Raw genomic sequence first — 16,312 nt, forward strand, 5'->3', positions numbered from 1 at the left:
TAAACTCCAGACAAAAATTATTATTATTAAATATTTCAATTTTGTTGTATTTCAATCTTAAATAAGTGAATCAATCTTCAATTTTAAATTGGTTTTAAATAACTTTTTAAACCAAATCTCATCACAAACATCTTAACTGAACCTATACATAATAAAAATCACAAAACCCAATTAATGGTTCTTGGATGTTGACACTAAGATACCTAGAATCAAAATGCGAAAAGCAGGAAAACTCACAGATCTGTTTCAGTTTATGAATATAAATGGCAGTGTGGAAGATGAGGTGCCATATATACCACTTTGAATCCCCAGATGGAAGATAGCCAAATATGATAGAACTAGTGGATATAAATACATGTGAATACCATACACAAGAGAAAATGATCCAGGTGATTGTTTCTGCATTCTGGAATATGTATAATCCATTTACCTGAGCTGTGTGTGCATATTGGCCCTTAATCTATTGAAAGTTTTGATTCTCTCTCTCCTGCAATTGTAAAGTGTTAATGTTTCCTTCGTCTGGGCCCTGCTGGCAAATTTTAAGCTTTCCATAAACACATAATCCAGATTTCAGCTGCTTTAAAGCAGATACTGCACAGCGCTTTAATTTTATTTCTTCACAGAGCTATAGATCTTTTGTACTGTAATCCTTTATATCTGTATTGTTCATAAATACACTTGCAGCTCTGCTTCCTTTGGAAGCATTTTTGGTTGCAAAAGTTGTTGATCAAAAAGTATAGACTTTCTATAGCCATTTTCTGCCATAAAAAGTTTTCCATATGTTCAAGCCATCAAATATATCACGTGACCATCCTTGTTGTAAAAATGGTCAGCACTGATGATGTGCAAATTGAATTTGTCCAAACCTCATGTAAAAAGGCAAACACACACACTTTTCTTTTAAATAGGATAATTGCAACTCCAAATAAATATTCAAATAGTCATCAATATGGATGCTCTCAAGACCAACTTCCACAAATCTGAATTGTTCACTTCCATCTGGATACAGAACTTCTCTGATCCAGTCCTTGGAGGAAAGAAAGCTCAACCAAAGAGAATTTCTCTCAGAGTAGGGAAGCTCTCATTTCAAAATAACTAAAGTATTTCTGTAGGTCTGTCAAATATGTATGTGTGTGTGTGAGATAGACAATCCTATATATTGTCCAAAAAAAATCCATAGAAACATAAGGCCACATTAGAATAGTCTCTTGAGATGTTTCTGTAGGGTTTCTTTCCTTCAGGTTGAAGCTAGTGACTACCAGAGTTGGTCTTCTTGGTTGCAAGATTCATCTGGCAAAGGGTCCCACACACCAAACCATAACAGCCAAGGGAGTGTCCCCAAGTGGAGCATTTCCATGTGTTGGGAGTGCTTTGATTGATTCCTGCATGATTGGATGAACCTTGGGGTCTCTTCCAACTCTACGCATCTATGGTGGCTTCAATCCTTAATCCTTCACATGCGCTAGAGAGGTAGGCAGAGTTTTTCCACTAAAATGATGTACACTAGGGATGGGAACATATGCCAGTAGTAGTCATGCTCAAAAGCATGCATTCGTAGATCCTTGTACGAATGGTTAGGGCTGGTATTCTGCTTTAACGGAGCCAGCCAAAGTTTGCTTTAGGCAGGATATTAGATATGAAACCTCACATGTGCACACTGCTCTGCTGGCCACTGGTTGCCTTCACCTAGCCACAGCCATTCATCTCTGAAAACTAGCCAGCAGGGCTCTCCAGAGTGGCACAAGTTAGAAATGACTTGAAAGTACAAAATGACACAACAACAAACACATTTATTCAAGAACAAGCCTCTTCACTCCAGTGTATAAACTTCCTAGTAAATTGTTACAGTCTAAATAATGTAGAAATAGTGTGTGTCATTGAATTATCATGTCTTAAAATATTAATTTAAATGATGATGTTGAGAGAAGAGAAAGAGGAAGAAAACATTCTGAGTGACGTCTTTTTGTGGGAGCACTTAAGGTGCATTTCATTTAGAATACTTCAGACATTTTATTATCATTCTACACAGAGAGACATACATAGAGCTTATCACACCTCGATTGATAGTGAATGTCACCCAGATCTCTGTGTTCTGTTAACAATTAGACTGAAGATGCGGCAGAGAATCTGCATCTCTGAATAACGTGCTTGACAAGTTGGTGGGAAAAAATCTTGATCATCACAAAACAACAGCTGGAACATATGGTGCTGTTGGAATACATTTTTAATTATGTGGCTTTTGGAGTTACCTTGTAACTGTTTAATAAAACAAATACTGCATCTCTTTGGGCTTTCGAAGTGTGGAACTTTAAAGTGTCCTCAAGGTGGCGATAGATCACCACATCTGTTCCCTATTGCATTGGCTTCCATTTTTTAATTGTTACAGAATGTATGGTGCGGTTAAGATGATTTCATAAATCACTGCTTATATTTTGGGTTCGCTATGGTGTTTCTGATATGCTACATTTAACACAACACAAGTTCCCCTTCAAATTTAAACTTAAATATATTCTGTAGGATGTAGGAAAGTTGTGTTGATTAAAGAATTGATACGCAGTCCTTCAAAAGGATCTAATGCCAGTTTGCATTCCATGAGATTATTTTCAGAATAAGTACTTTGTACTTCTGAGAGTGCTAGTATCACAAGTGTTTTACAACATAAATGTCAACAGTGCCAGTGTCAGGATAAGCCAGAACTTTGTAAAACTATAGTTTATTGTGGAATAAGCAAACATGTTAGTACACTCTGTTATTTCACTCCCAGTAGGTCCACAGAAAGAAGCCACATATTCTCCTCCCATGTCAAGATACCATTGTATTGGGATTTATTTATTATTTATTTATATTTCCCGTATTTGTACCCCATCCTTTTCATCCTGAAGGGGACTCAGGATAGTCCCACAACAAGTAGCAATTCAATTCCCAACAAACATATGCCAAAAATAACAATTACAATTAAAACAGCAATAAAACATAATTTATTAAAATAGCAATTAAAATCACACAAATTCAAAAATCGTAATTCAGAATCAGTCCATTAGTTGGTCGCTCTCCATTATTGCACTGCTATTGTTTCTGCTCGAATGCTTGGTCCCATAACCATGTCTTAAGTTTTTTTTCCCCCTGAAAGACAAGGTAGAAGGAGCTGTTCTGATTTCATTGGGGAGGGAATTCCACAGACAAGGGGCCACCACTGAGAAGGCCCTATTTCTCATCCCCACAAGTCACACTTGTCTGACTTGTTCTTCTCCCAACAAGGTAGCAGCATAGACTAGAAAGAAACAGTATGCTCAGTATTCTAAATTACACCTTTTATACACATACGACATTATGGGTTGTCATGACATTCATTGGTTATGTGGTATGAGTAAGGTCTTGTACGGGAGGGTTTATATGGAGGTCATGCCACTGGGAGTTAGCAAAATTGAATGACATTTTGTGGGATCAACCAACTACACTACAAGACCTGGGTAAGAACCTAGCATGAAGGGTTATTGTTGTCACTGTTTTTTCATGGCTTTTTATCTGATTACCCAGCTTTTTAGTTTTGTTTTGTCCCCTAATGATCAAACATATAATGTCAGGATAGGTGGGGAATATTAGATTGCTGTGGCAAGGTATAAAAAAAAGATAGAGAAGGTTAAAGAAAAGATAAAGAAAAGGCTGATGTCAGCATTAGTGGAGAAAGATCATTTCGACAAAAACACTCTGAGTTGCTTGAAAGTGGGAGATGATTGACATGAAGGAATAGATCATGTTTCTAATCATTTTTCCCTGAAATTTTGTGGGACACTTTCAATTGCGTAAATGCAATAACAAGATTTTTTAATATTAATAGGTATTCATGTTGAGACAAATGTCCATAAAATGCAGAGAAATGTGTTGGTTTTTTTTAAAAAAACAAAAAACAAAATGTCTGCGGTATATTTGGCTCATCATATCTCCATTCACAAGTTTGTTTTTCAATACATATTCAAGTTTTCGTGATGAATGAGGAATGAAAACAGTAACATAATGATAGTTGAGCACACCTGGAAAGATTGTAATTGTGTATCCAAAGATGGATGTCCTGAAATGTTATGGAAATTTGAGTAAGTTAGATACATTCATGCAGGGGATATAGTCTTTCCAGTATTCAGTTTGGTGGTTTTGAGTAGGAAAACATGTTTCTCTTGCAGCTGCATCTACTGTGTTAAAATATTAAAATGTTTTTGTGAAGATTACTGTTGAAAAATATAAATAGCTTATTCTTCCTTTAGAAAATAGTAACTTCTAGTTGAGGAGTGATAAGAAGAAAGATCATTGTTTGTGGGCTGAGGAGTGGATAACTGGTGTTGTTGTTGATTTTGTTGCTGTTGTTGTATGCCTTCGTTATTTGCAACTTTAAGCAACCCTGATGCAAAATTAGGAGCCCCTGGTGGTGCAGCGGGTTAAACCACTGAGCTGCTGAACTTGCTGACTGCAAGTTTGGTGGTTCAAATCCAGGGAACGGGGTGAGCTCCTGCAGTTAGGCCCAGCTTCTTCCAACTTAGCAGTTTGAAAACATGCAAATATGAGTAGATCAATAAGTACCACCTTGGCAGGAAGGTAATGGCACTCCATACAGTCATGCTGGCCACATGACCTTGCAGGTGTCTACAGACAACGCTGGCTCGTTAGCTTAGAAATGGAGATGAGCACCGCCCCTCAAAGTCAGACATGACAAGGCTTAATGCCAAGGGAAAAACTTTACCTTTACCTTAATGCAAAATTATAACTGGGTTTGCTTGGCAAGATTTCTTCAGAGGAGATTTGCCTTTGCTTTCCCCTTAAGGCTGAGAGAATATAAGGCTATCTAATAAATTTCCATGGCCAAATAGGGATTCAAATCTGGTGTCCAGAACCATAGTCCAACACTCAAACTACTACACTATGGGGCCTCTCACTCTGGCCACTCACTCTGACCTTATTGGACTACAACTCCCAACATCCATCACTATTACCTATTCAGGCTAACATGCTTGAGAATGGTAGGGTCAAGTTAAATAAACATTTTTGTTTATAACATCTACATATTTTAAATGCATTATAAATACTTTTGAACTAGTCAATGGTGTAATATGGGGAAAATTAGTAAACAATGAAATGTTATTAGTTTTGATAACATTTAATTGTTTACTAACCAGGATGCAATTCCTCCAGAAGTCTAAAAAAGTTGGAAACACAAGTTCATGACTTAAGGGGGAAAAATTTTAAGTATGGTTACAGCAAAAACCAAGATATATTTCCCTCCCACCTGCCACCAAAACCAAAGATGGTTTTTGTTTATAGATCCTTTCCATCTCATCCCTGAGATGTGAGTAGCAATTTGTCTGAAACTATTAAGTAAAAAGCAAATATTTCACAAAATGGAATCTTTGATGGCTGAGTTAAAAGCAACCACCATTCTGTGCCAGTGGAAACTCCCCAGCAGGTCAGTCTTGGATGAAAGTTAACCAAACATTTCAGAACTGAACAAAGAGCTGTGAAGTTTAGTAAAGACATGTATGCATGTGTATGTGCTTGTATTCAGGCACTGGTTCCGCTTCCTGGTTCCATTCAGTAAACACTAGTCTTTGTTTGTGTCCTTGTAAATTCTATTTCACTGGTGTTTGAAAACCACACAAACTGAATCTGGTTTACTCTCAAACTTAGATCTTAAAAGGAAAGCTTACTTTAAAATGCAGAGAAATGTCACTTTAAAATCAGAGTCAAATCCGAACAATTGCACTAACTATTGGTTAATATTACATGGTAATTTCTGAGGGCAGAGGAATGGAAAGGACTGAAGGTTCATAAAACAGCAATAGTATGTCTCATCTAATTTCATGGCTATGGAAGAGGGTGCAAAAAAAAATCTAGCAATTTTGATTTTGTAGTAAGTTCCATTTTATTTCAGTAGTTTACCAAAATCTTTACAGTAAGATGAAAAATATACAAAGGTAATATTAAATTCTGCAGATTAATGCTATGGCTTTCGATTTATATAATGTCATGTCATCTAACAGCTGACTATGTGCTTTCATTTGCTTTCATTTCACCTTAAACTGATCTGCTTGTTGTGCCAATAAGAAACAAGTCTTGAGTATCTGCTTCATTGAAATACATAAAGTCTGAACATCTTAGCCTATAAGTCAAGTTGCTCACCACATGCACAAAGTATAATTTTAATGATGTGACTCTTCTTACATAATCACACTTTGTTCAGTAACTGAATAAAATTTCATTTGGTTTAATGAGAAGTAAATCACTTAAGGAAATTATTGCAAGTGGACACTGATTTTCTTGATTATTCTATGAAATGGAAATGATGTATCTACTTAATGCAACTCCATGAAACTGAAACAATCAGATTTCCTATCCTCTTTTCTAAAAACAGAGAGGGGCTTCTTGACTTTACCTAATTTTTATGAAACTATGAACCAGGAGGGAAATGGCTTTAAATTATGCATAACTAAAGGCAGATTAAACTGTGAATGGGTTAAAGTCATTTAAAAAAGGTAATCATGAGGGTGTTATTTTCTTTAACTAAACATGTCCCCCAATTGTAGCAAACCCAAAACCCTCCAGTCTTTTGGTCTCCTGGATCCCGACCCTCATAATGTCTGCTTATTTTCTGTTTCTTAGTAATGGTTAGTTTTGTTGTTGTTACTTAAAACAATTCAATAAGCCAAAAAAGCAGATTTAGACCACAGCTCATATTTGGTGAGACCATTGACCATTTCTTAGGACTTCATCAGACGGAGCTGAGGAAAGTGGAGAAAATCTCATCATATCGCTTTGGATGTGGAATTGTCTTCTTTGTGTGATGTTCCATCTTTAAAGGATTGCCTCCTCCCACCTCTAGCTCAGCCATCCTTTTAGAGGAGACAGGACACACCCTTCTTAAGACAAACACCACTTCTTTCCATGAGCTCCTTTCTTTTCTCTCCCAATCTCCTTACTCTCAAGGAGACTGAAGATATTGTCCTTAAAGCGGACCCCCCCCCCCCTTCTATGGACTCCTCTCTTTTCCCTCCCAATCTCCTTACCTTTAATCATGAAAGTTTGAAACCTACTAGGCACTAGAACTTACTGTGGTTGATTTTTTTAAAAGGAAAACAAAGTTAAAAAGTTAGCAGTAGTGCAATTTCTAAAGCCAAGATTACCATGAAGGCAAAATGACAGGAAAAACAATGTTGTGATATCTTGAAATTTTGGTATTTCTAATTATAAAATTATTTTTTTAAATAACCATGCAGGACTTTGGGAGAGAAATGTGAGTGCTTGGTAAAAGACCACCCATAGAAACACTCATTACTCCATGTCACTGAAGCGATTTGATAAAGACAAATTTGACAGATCCCATCCCACATATTTTCCCCACTTTCTCTCATTTCCACACAAATCGTGAGCTCAGAAGACAATTTCTCCCTATCTCATGTGCCCTCCCCATTTCTAAACACTTCTAAAACAGTTCTCTGATGAAGCATCACAAACAATAAAGTGATGTGTAAAAGTGATATGACAATACAAGAAAGCAACAAATCATGTTAATAGAATAGAAAACCAGTTAAACGGAATATAAACAGACTGTGGCATCAGAACAAGATTGCAATTCCACTAAAATGCACAAGCAAATGGAAATGTCTTCATGTGGTTTTGAAACATTATAGGGTTGGGATCAATTGAACCTCTTTGTGGAGAGCATTCCACAATCAAGGTGTTACTGCCCTGAAATGAAATGGATTGGAACTTTGTCTAATTGATGAACAAAAACCATCATTGCACTAAGTGATTGCATGTCATAAAATGGACTGTTATTTAATGGGATGGTCAGTTTCACGGAAACCACCTCATGAGTTAGGATTTCATCTGTTCTGAATGCTAAGAAGCAAGTATTGTGGTACAACATTTTGCTACATTTTGTAGCTACGTTTTGTGTGTGTGTGTGTGTGTGTGTGTGTGTTGCATATTCTATGATGCAACTCAAGGCCATATATACTGTATTGAGCTTCACAGGTGGCCAGTTGTTCAGTTACTGAGCAGACTCAAATGCACTGAACTTAAGCCACATTTCTGTTCCATATGTTATCACACTGTGCCTGGTACCAGGTGTATACAGAAGATGGTGAGATTATTTACCTTGCAGTGACCTAGTAGTATGTAAATAGATTTTCTCTTTGGAATACTACTTGATTTCTGACAATTGAATTGGCTCAGTACTGATTTGATTTCATTTTTATTTCATTTTTACCTCTGTTATCTGCTATTTGAAACTGAGTGGAATGCAAATTTAAGTAAAAGCTTGCACTATTAGTTGCCTGAATGCACTGCATGGAATAGCAGGTTTAGTAGCATGAACAGTGGTGTTTGAGTCTGACAAATGGACTGTCTGGAATTAATAATTCCAAATTGTTTTTCTGTCACGAGGCGGCATACCACAAGCTCTTGCAAGTTAACTAATGTGAATTCCACTGTAGCCAAGCAAAGTCTATTGTGAAACCACAGCAAAGCTATTCATAAATGTCAACTGTTTAAGCTGGGGTATTTAAGAATGTTAACCTTTTGAAATCATTGTGGAGCACACACACACAAGCACACATGGATATATGTGAGCAGCACGCACACCTATAATGCCAGTGTAAGTTAAAATAGGTTAAAACATATAACTGTTTCATCACCATGAATTAGAAATTAGAAGCTTGTTACATGTTTGTATTTATTATATTTTGTATTTAACTTTTGAAGTTCTGCAGAATAATGCATACTCAGGACCTTTTCAGACTATGGAATTGTAGCACAAGGAATCCACTTTTAACAATTGGGCAAAATTCTGAGGACTCGTGGTTTTTTTATTCAGGTTAAATACTTCTCTGTAAACTTCAAATCCCAGAATTCAATAACATGTTGCCTTGACAGCTAAAATGGAATCATGACATTGTAATTGTGTAGTGCGAATTGGCTAGAGGAAATTCTGAAACTCTTTGTACTCTTCATCTCCCCGATCCTTCAATTTCTTCTAATTAGTTTCTAATATAAACCACAAGGCTTAATATGCACCCACCACGCCTTTTTCCTCTCCTGCCCAGCTCTCAACTTGCAGCAGTAGCAGATGAGATATGGTCTCTTCCACTTTTGACACTATCTCAGACATGTATCCTTCTGCAAACTGTACATTTCTATGCCAGTTGGGCTTCCCTGCTCTCTAACTAGACAGGGGTTTGTCCTGTTAATTCAGCAATGAAGTAAATCTGTTACCGTACTAAATTTCTCAGTTATCTGAGACCTCTGCCACATTTTTCTGACCTTCTAAATATGAGCCACTTGTGAAGAGAGGCTTCTCAACATAATTACAGTGCTGAAAGGAAGGCCTAGGGATTAGATACATAATAGTGTGTTGAAATAGAATGCATATGTAAAACAAGATGCCTCTAGAACAGGCATGGGCAAACCTTCTAACTTGGGGGCTGTATGGTGGACCGGAGTGGGTGGGCAGGCCAGGAGGGACGGGGTTCTCCCCAAGTCCCCTCCCTGTCCTTTCCTCCCCTTCCTCTTCTCTTTTGGATACAGAAAGTGAAGGAAAGATGGGAAACATTTGGATCCCAAAAGGGTTAGCCTTGGTCAGGATGAGATAAAGGACGGGAGAGAAAAAGTGTATCCATTAGGCACGGTATTGCCTACTCTTGATATAGAATTCTAGAATCCTAGAGCTGGAAGAGACCCCCAAGGACCATCCAGTCCAACCCCCTGCCATACAAGAAGGCACAATCAAAGCATTGCTAATAGACAAGCTGCTGAAAAGCCTCCACCACACTCATATGGTACTCTTCAACAGCTCCTACTCTCAGGAATTTTTTCCTAATCCTTTCAGTTGGATCTTTTTCCCTGCCATTTGAACCCATTGCTCCCTTGTGCCCTGGTCTCTAGAGCAGCAGAAAGTCACTTGCCTTCCAACCCCAAAATAACGAGACCACACAACATTTCTTTAGATCAAATTTAGGGCAACTTTATTGAATAGTTACCTATTTAACTTTTAACTGATCTAACTTGTGTGTGTAGAACTTGGTGTAACAAAGTCGAGGTAGTGTCCATATCTGGCTTACCCCTCGACTATTTGGGCGGAACGCCTGGGTCACCTATAACATAAAACCCGGGCAACCACTAAGGAAATATGTGGAGAGGTTTTACCCCAAGGTTATTGAGGCTCAACTCTCCATATTTAAGGCCACTAAATCTTGCCTCACCCCAAGCCGTTATCATAGTAGGCGAGTGTCTTAGTTGTTGGCCTTCACCCCATAGGGGGGTGCCTTGGGTGTCCACCCACTTTGTGTTTTTCTAAACTATTTAATGCTAGGTCCTATTTAAAAACCACACCATCCCAGCTAGCCCCTAAAAACAATATAGGGTAGGCGAAAAAACCGTCCTAGAACATAGAGACGGAAAAATTCCTACCCGGTCCCAATTGGCAACCAATAATTATACTGTTAATGGGCGGGCGTGGTGGGTCGACGGCTGGAACCGACTGGGGAGGAGAGGCTGGCTAAGGCCATTGATAGCCACGCCCTCCTCCCAGCAGGCCACGGTAGTTTCAACCATCTCCTTTTTGGGTGAGGAGACAAACTGCTTTCCCCATCCCCAGCTTTGCTAGGGTGGGGAAAGGTCATTTCTCCCCCTCCTCCTCAATGGGACACCCTTTTAAATCTTGAAACATGGTTCTCATGTTCCCGCTCTACCTTCTCTTCTCCCAGTTAAACATCCCCCAGGAGGAAAGGAGGAAAGGAAAAGGGGAGGGGGAGGGAGGAAGAGAAGGATGGAAGGAAGGAAGGAAATGTGGCGGGGAAGGAAGAGAGGAAAGAGAGAAGGAAGAAAAGACAAGAAGAGAAGGAAGGGAGGAGAAAGAGAGAGGGAAGGGAGGGAGGAAAGGAGGAAGGAAAGAGAGAAGAAAGGAAGGATAGGATGGTGCGAAAGAGGAGGGCCTGAGAAAAGAGCCCAAGGGGCTGCATTTGGCCCCCAGGCCTGGGTTTACCTATACCTGCTCTAGAAGATATTTACAAGGCTGTCGTAGAGACATGCCAAAAATTAATGACTGGTGACAATGTTTGTAAATCATTCAGAATGCATTCAAAAAGCTGTCTTAAACAAACAAACAAAAAAGGTAGCATTCTTCCTGCCCACCTGATGGTAAGAGAAAGTAAGGGGAGAAAGTGTCCTGGGCTGATTAGTTAATGAACCTGATTCCCCACTGAAACATATACTTTTGCAGAGAAGGTGCTATCAGATCAAAATAGTAGCATTTGATACTGACTTTGCATGGCTTGCTATGATTAGACTAGGTGCAGGCAGTTCAAAATCAGCTCAGTTGTTTCTACGTTGCTTTGAAAAGGAGAATGAGACAAATGTGGTTCAATAGCAAATGAAGCTGGAAGTATAAAGGGGTCGTGAAAATGAAGCTGTTGGTGGGAGAAGCTAGGTAAATGCAAAATTAGTAAGGTTAGCAAAGCATTAAGTTTCCCGATTTCTAGTGCTGGTCCCTCAATTTAATTCTAAAATGAATTTCTTCTTTTCCAATTCTCCATTCTTTACTCACACTTTTGTAAGCTTTACAGAATAATTTTCAGTGCTACTACTGTTATCTAGGTGGTTTGCTGAGTGTCTTCTAAAACTAAAATAAGTGAAACCCAACACCGGTTCCTAAGGTATCATGAAATTAGTAGTTGATTCTTTGGGCCCAGTCATATAAAATATCAAGACAGAAAATCCCACAATATCTAATTTGAACTGGGTTATCTTAGTCCACACTGCCATATATCCCAGTTCAAAGCAGATAATATGGGATTTTATTCAGCTGTGTGGAAGGGGCCTTTGTTTCTTGGGACTCATATCTTCCTAGGATGGGTAGTGGTTTTATTCTGAACAAGCTTATATTGTTCTTTCTAAATTGATATGTAATCTTGCTTAGATTGTACACATATATGATCATTTATGTACAGCGTGTTCCTAAAAATGTATATAGACTTAACAATTTATAATTTTGGATTACATTCGCAATTTTTTCTAAATATGAATAATGTACACAGTCAGCAGGATTACAGATTGCAATAGTAAAGAAGTATCATGAAATTACAAGAGAAACTTAAGAGGTTTGCAACTCTGCTTCAACAATGCATGCAGTACAGGAATGACAATTTGAACTGCTTACATAAAGTTGTAATTTAAGATGAAAATTGTAGCTCTTAATCATTATTATGACATTTATTCTTCAATATACATTTACTTAGCCTTTAACTTATCAACATAGCTACTTTTATTAGGAGTGTACGCATTTTGGGATGGAGCATCCAATATTCATTGTTAAATGATAAATTGGTAATAACCAGTTATAATAGGATCTATTCTGCTTCGGTCAGACCACACCTGGAATACTGTGTCCAATTCTGGGCACCCCCGTTGAAAAGAGATGTTGACAAACTGGAATGTGTCCAGAGAAGGGTGCTAAAATGATCAAGGGTCTCGAGAACAAGCCCTCTGAGGAGCAGCTTAAAGAGATGGGCGTGTTTAGCCTGCAGAAGAGAAGGCTGAGAGGAGACATGATGAGGGCCATGTATAAATATATGAGGGGAAGTCATAGGGAGGAGGGAGCAAGCTTGTTTTCTGCTGCCCTGGAGACAAGGACGCGGAACAATGGCTTCAAACTACAGGAAAGGAGATTCCACCTGATCATGAGAAAGAACTTCCTAACTGTGAGAGCTGTTCAGCAGTGGAACTCTCTGCCCTGGAGTGTGGTGAAGGCTCCTTCTTTGGAAGGTTTTAAACAGAGGCTAAATGACCATCTGTCGGGGTGTTTAAATGTGATTTTCCTGCTTCTTGGCAGGGCGCTGGGCTGGATGGCCCATGAGATCTCTTCCAACTGTATGATTCTATGATTGACAGGTCTGTTAAAACCTTTCTCAGTTCACAGTGGAGGTGCCCATATTTTTATGGTGAGTTTGAAAGAACCAAATTGGAGGCAGAAAAAATGATCTCTTTTGGTTGATTGTGTGCTATGTTGTCTCAACAAAATGCCAGTACTGTATATGTCTTGTACTGTGATGCTTCTGCACACCATTTACCCCCTTTACTTTATTACTATTTCCCTGATATGGAGTTGATGAAGTGGGGAGGTGTGTGTGTGTGTGTATAATCAATGACCAGCACCAAAAAAATGTAGAAACATCTGAATAAGAACATATACATTTAGGCATTATGAAACAACGTCAAAGGCAAAGTTAAAGTGTTTAGTACATAGTAGTTTGTTGCCTCCAACACCAGGAGGGAGATATGTCTGGAGCTGTACTTCCTTTTTATATTGAACATGGCTTGTGGCTCATGGTCTGGTACTGCAGCCAAGTCTGATATCGTTCTTAACTTTGAGTATTTTGTAAGTTGGATGTTTATAAGTCAGGACTGCCTATATATGTTCTCTGTCAAGTAATCCCACATGATGCAAAACAAATATAATGGAATGGAGCGAGGTCCTTCAGACTCATGTCCAACTTTTATAACTATCTTTGCCATGTTTATTGTTTTTAAAAAGAGAATCAAAATTGTCAAATCATGCCAAATTTTGAGTGGCTCGCGGTGCTGCAGATGAGAAAATGACGAGACTCAAGCCAATGCAGAATATTCATTTTAATTAAGAAACTTCACAGCCCATTTAATCTGAGCTCTTTAGAGATGAAAGGCTAGCTACTACAGCAGGAAACGAACTCTCTGAAGTTGCAACTGGGCCTCTAAGGCACCTGTTCTGATTTTTCATGGTGCACATTCTAGCTTTCTCAGTCATTTTAAGAAATGATAACAGCATAATCCTTCCTGTTCTGCCTTTCATCATGAGAGGATTTGGAGCTTTAATTGTATCCCACAAATTCACTCTCGCACACATGCACACACCCTTTCCCTGATGCTTCCCTAAGTCGATACTTTGGAAAGATTTAGGCGACTAAAGTGCCTCTTACATTTAGCATAATTATTTTTTAATTCACATGGTATAACCTGATAAAGAATGTCCTTGTAGGATGGAAATAAAGAGCTGGAGGAGTTGTTATTATATAAGAGTATATTGTCACAGATGTGCTTCTGAAGAACCTTTGTCCAGCTGCCACACAGTAGTATGATTGTATTATATAATTGATCAGATTACAACACTTCAAAATAAAATGTTTGTGTTTGCATTCATGGAAGTAGTTCTTTTATTTACAGACATTACATGGTGTCTGATTTTATGTTTAAATATGTATTAAACAACTCTGTATTGTTGCAAGGGGGAGGAGAATCTTTGGAGAAGGATTTTACTCCCCTGATGTAATTATTTATTAGTACTGTACTTTGATTTATTATTTGTGGACAGTATCAGTGCGTGCTATTCATAAGACATGTCTGCCCTAAATAGTGTTATGTTTGTTTTCATTACAAACATAATATAAAAAGTAGAAATGCTATTGAATAACATAAAAAGTAAAAAAAAGAAAAGAAAGAAAGTGGTGTCCTTGTAGAAAATAAAACATCTCCTTTCACTCATCTCAAGGGAAACAGGGACAATCATCTATAGAAAGGGAAAATAATACCCTCTGTGGCCAGCAAATTTATCTCCCACACCCACACAGGTTAAGGGAGTGAGGGAAATCTCAATATACAGTAGAGTCTGCCTTATCAAACCTTTGCTCATCCAACTTTCTGTATTATCCAACTCAGTCTGCCTCCTGCCTGGATCCACAGCTGTTTCAATACATTGCAACGTCTTTTTGCTAATAGGCTTTTCCTTAATCCCTCCTTATTATCCAATATTTTTGCTTATCCAATGTTCTGCTGGCCCGTTTATGTTGGATAATCGAGACTCAACTGTAATTGAAACTAGTTCCGGGGTGGAGAAATTACTGTGCCAAATCACAATTATTATTTTTATTATTTATTTATTTCTATCCTGTTTTTTCCCCCACAGCAGAACTCAAAGGCGAACAACCTATAAAAAGCAAAGACGACACATACAATGACAATAAACGATCCCAACATAAATACATTTCCATCTAATAAAACTCGAATATAATTAAAATCTAAACAAAAACCACAATGAAAGATGGTTAAAACCTTCAATAGGTTAAAAACCCCATCTAGTAATTAACTCGCTTTGGCCATGGTTAGGTCCATTGCCGAAAGCCCAGTTTAGTGGCACAGCAAAGATTCCAAATACTTTTTCCCCATAGAGATCCTCGGGAAGGCATTCTAAAGTCCCTGAATTCCTTTCAGTTAGAAAAGGTTTAGATATATTTAACATTTGTGTATACACGCAACTTCAAGGTACATGTGCATACAAAGACACACCGTGCTTTATTTGAAAATTATTTTTAGAATTCATTATTTTTTATACTCTCTAAAAAGCGAGATACTTTTCTATCCATTATAGTTGAAAAATTAAAGCTGAAAAAATGACTTCGCCCGTCTAGCAAATGAGTCCTGTTTTCCTGGACCCACTTCTATATTTTCTGTTCTTTTTCTGTGAGGTCACAGTGTGTTGTAGAAAAGTCTAGGAACTAAACATTGGCAGTTTCTATTCACTCAGAGTTAAGCATTTGCAAGATACCAGGAATATCTTTTAAAATTGTCAGGGCAAAAAAAGTGAAGACACAGAAATAAAAAAATATATGATTGATTGGGTTTGGAACAAAAGTTGATCCAGATACAGCTTAGTTTGTGTCAAGTCTTACTTAGGTTTCAATAACTTCCTCTGTTTTTAAGTTCCAGGGCTTTACCTGGAATATATGAAGAAAATGAGCTCCTGCAGGTTTTTCTAGAAAGTAAGCTTGTCACCCAGGGAACATATTGTGCTGTTATAAAAATAGTTATGGATAGAACCGTTTTCTAAAGAATACTGCTTCAACAGAGAGAAAATATCCCACAAATAGGTTTGCGCCATTGTTCCAACTGTTAGAGATAGACAAAACTACACAAACACATTTCCTTTGGCAATCTAACACTATCTAACCATTTTCCTATTAGCTGACTTCTGGAAAATTAAGCAGCAAACTATGTGGGGTTGGATTCAAAAATGCAATTTGTCAAAGCAACACCAGACAAAGCTTTTCTTTGACAAAACCACTCTCTCCTACTTCTGCTATCTCCACTTGTAGACTTGAAGCACATTTATAATGAAGGTTGTTGAAGGACATTTATAATGCAAAATAAACTGCTATGGAATAATAACTGAGTCATAGTGGACTACTTTAGAGATATGAGATAGCAGTTTGCAAACACAACTACATTTTCCAACTCTACCCGT

The 16,312-nt window shown here is 38.0% G+C and overlaps 1 protein-coding gene across 5 annotated transcripts in view; it reads left to right on the forward strand.

Moving 5' to 3' along the window:
• The window catches only part of PDLIM5 (PDZ and LIM domain 5), a 140,297-nt gene that overhangs the window by 107,510 nt on the left and 16,475 nt on the right, over positions 1 to 16,312 (forward strand). The window lies entirely within an intron of this gene.

This window comes from Anolis sagrei, chromosome 5, assembly GCF_037176765.1.
Source record: "Anolis sagrei isolate rAnoSag1 chromosome 5, rAnoSag1.mat, whole genome shotgun sequence".
Taxonomy (NCBI): domain Eukaryota; kingdom Metazoa; phylum Chordata; class Lepidosauria; order Squamata; family Dactyloidae; genus Anolis; species Anolis sagrei.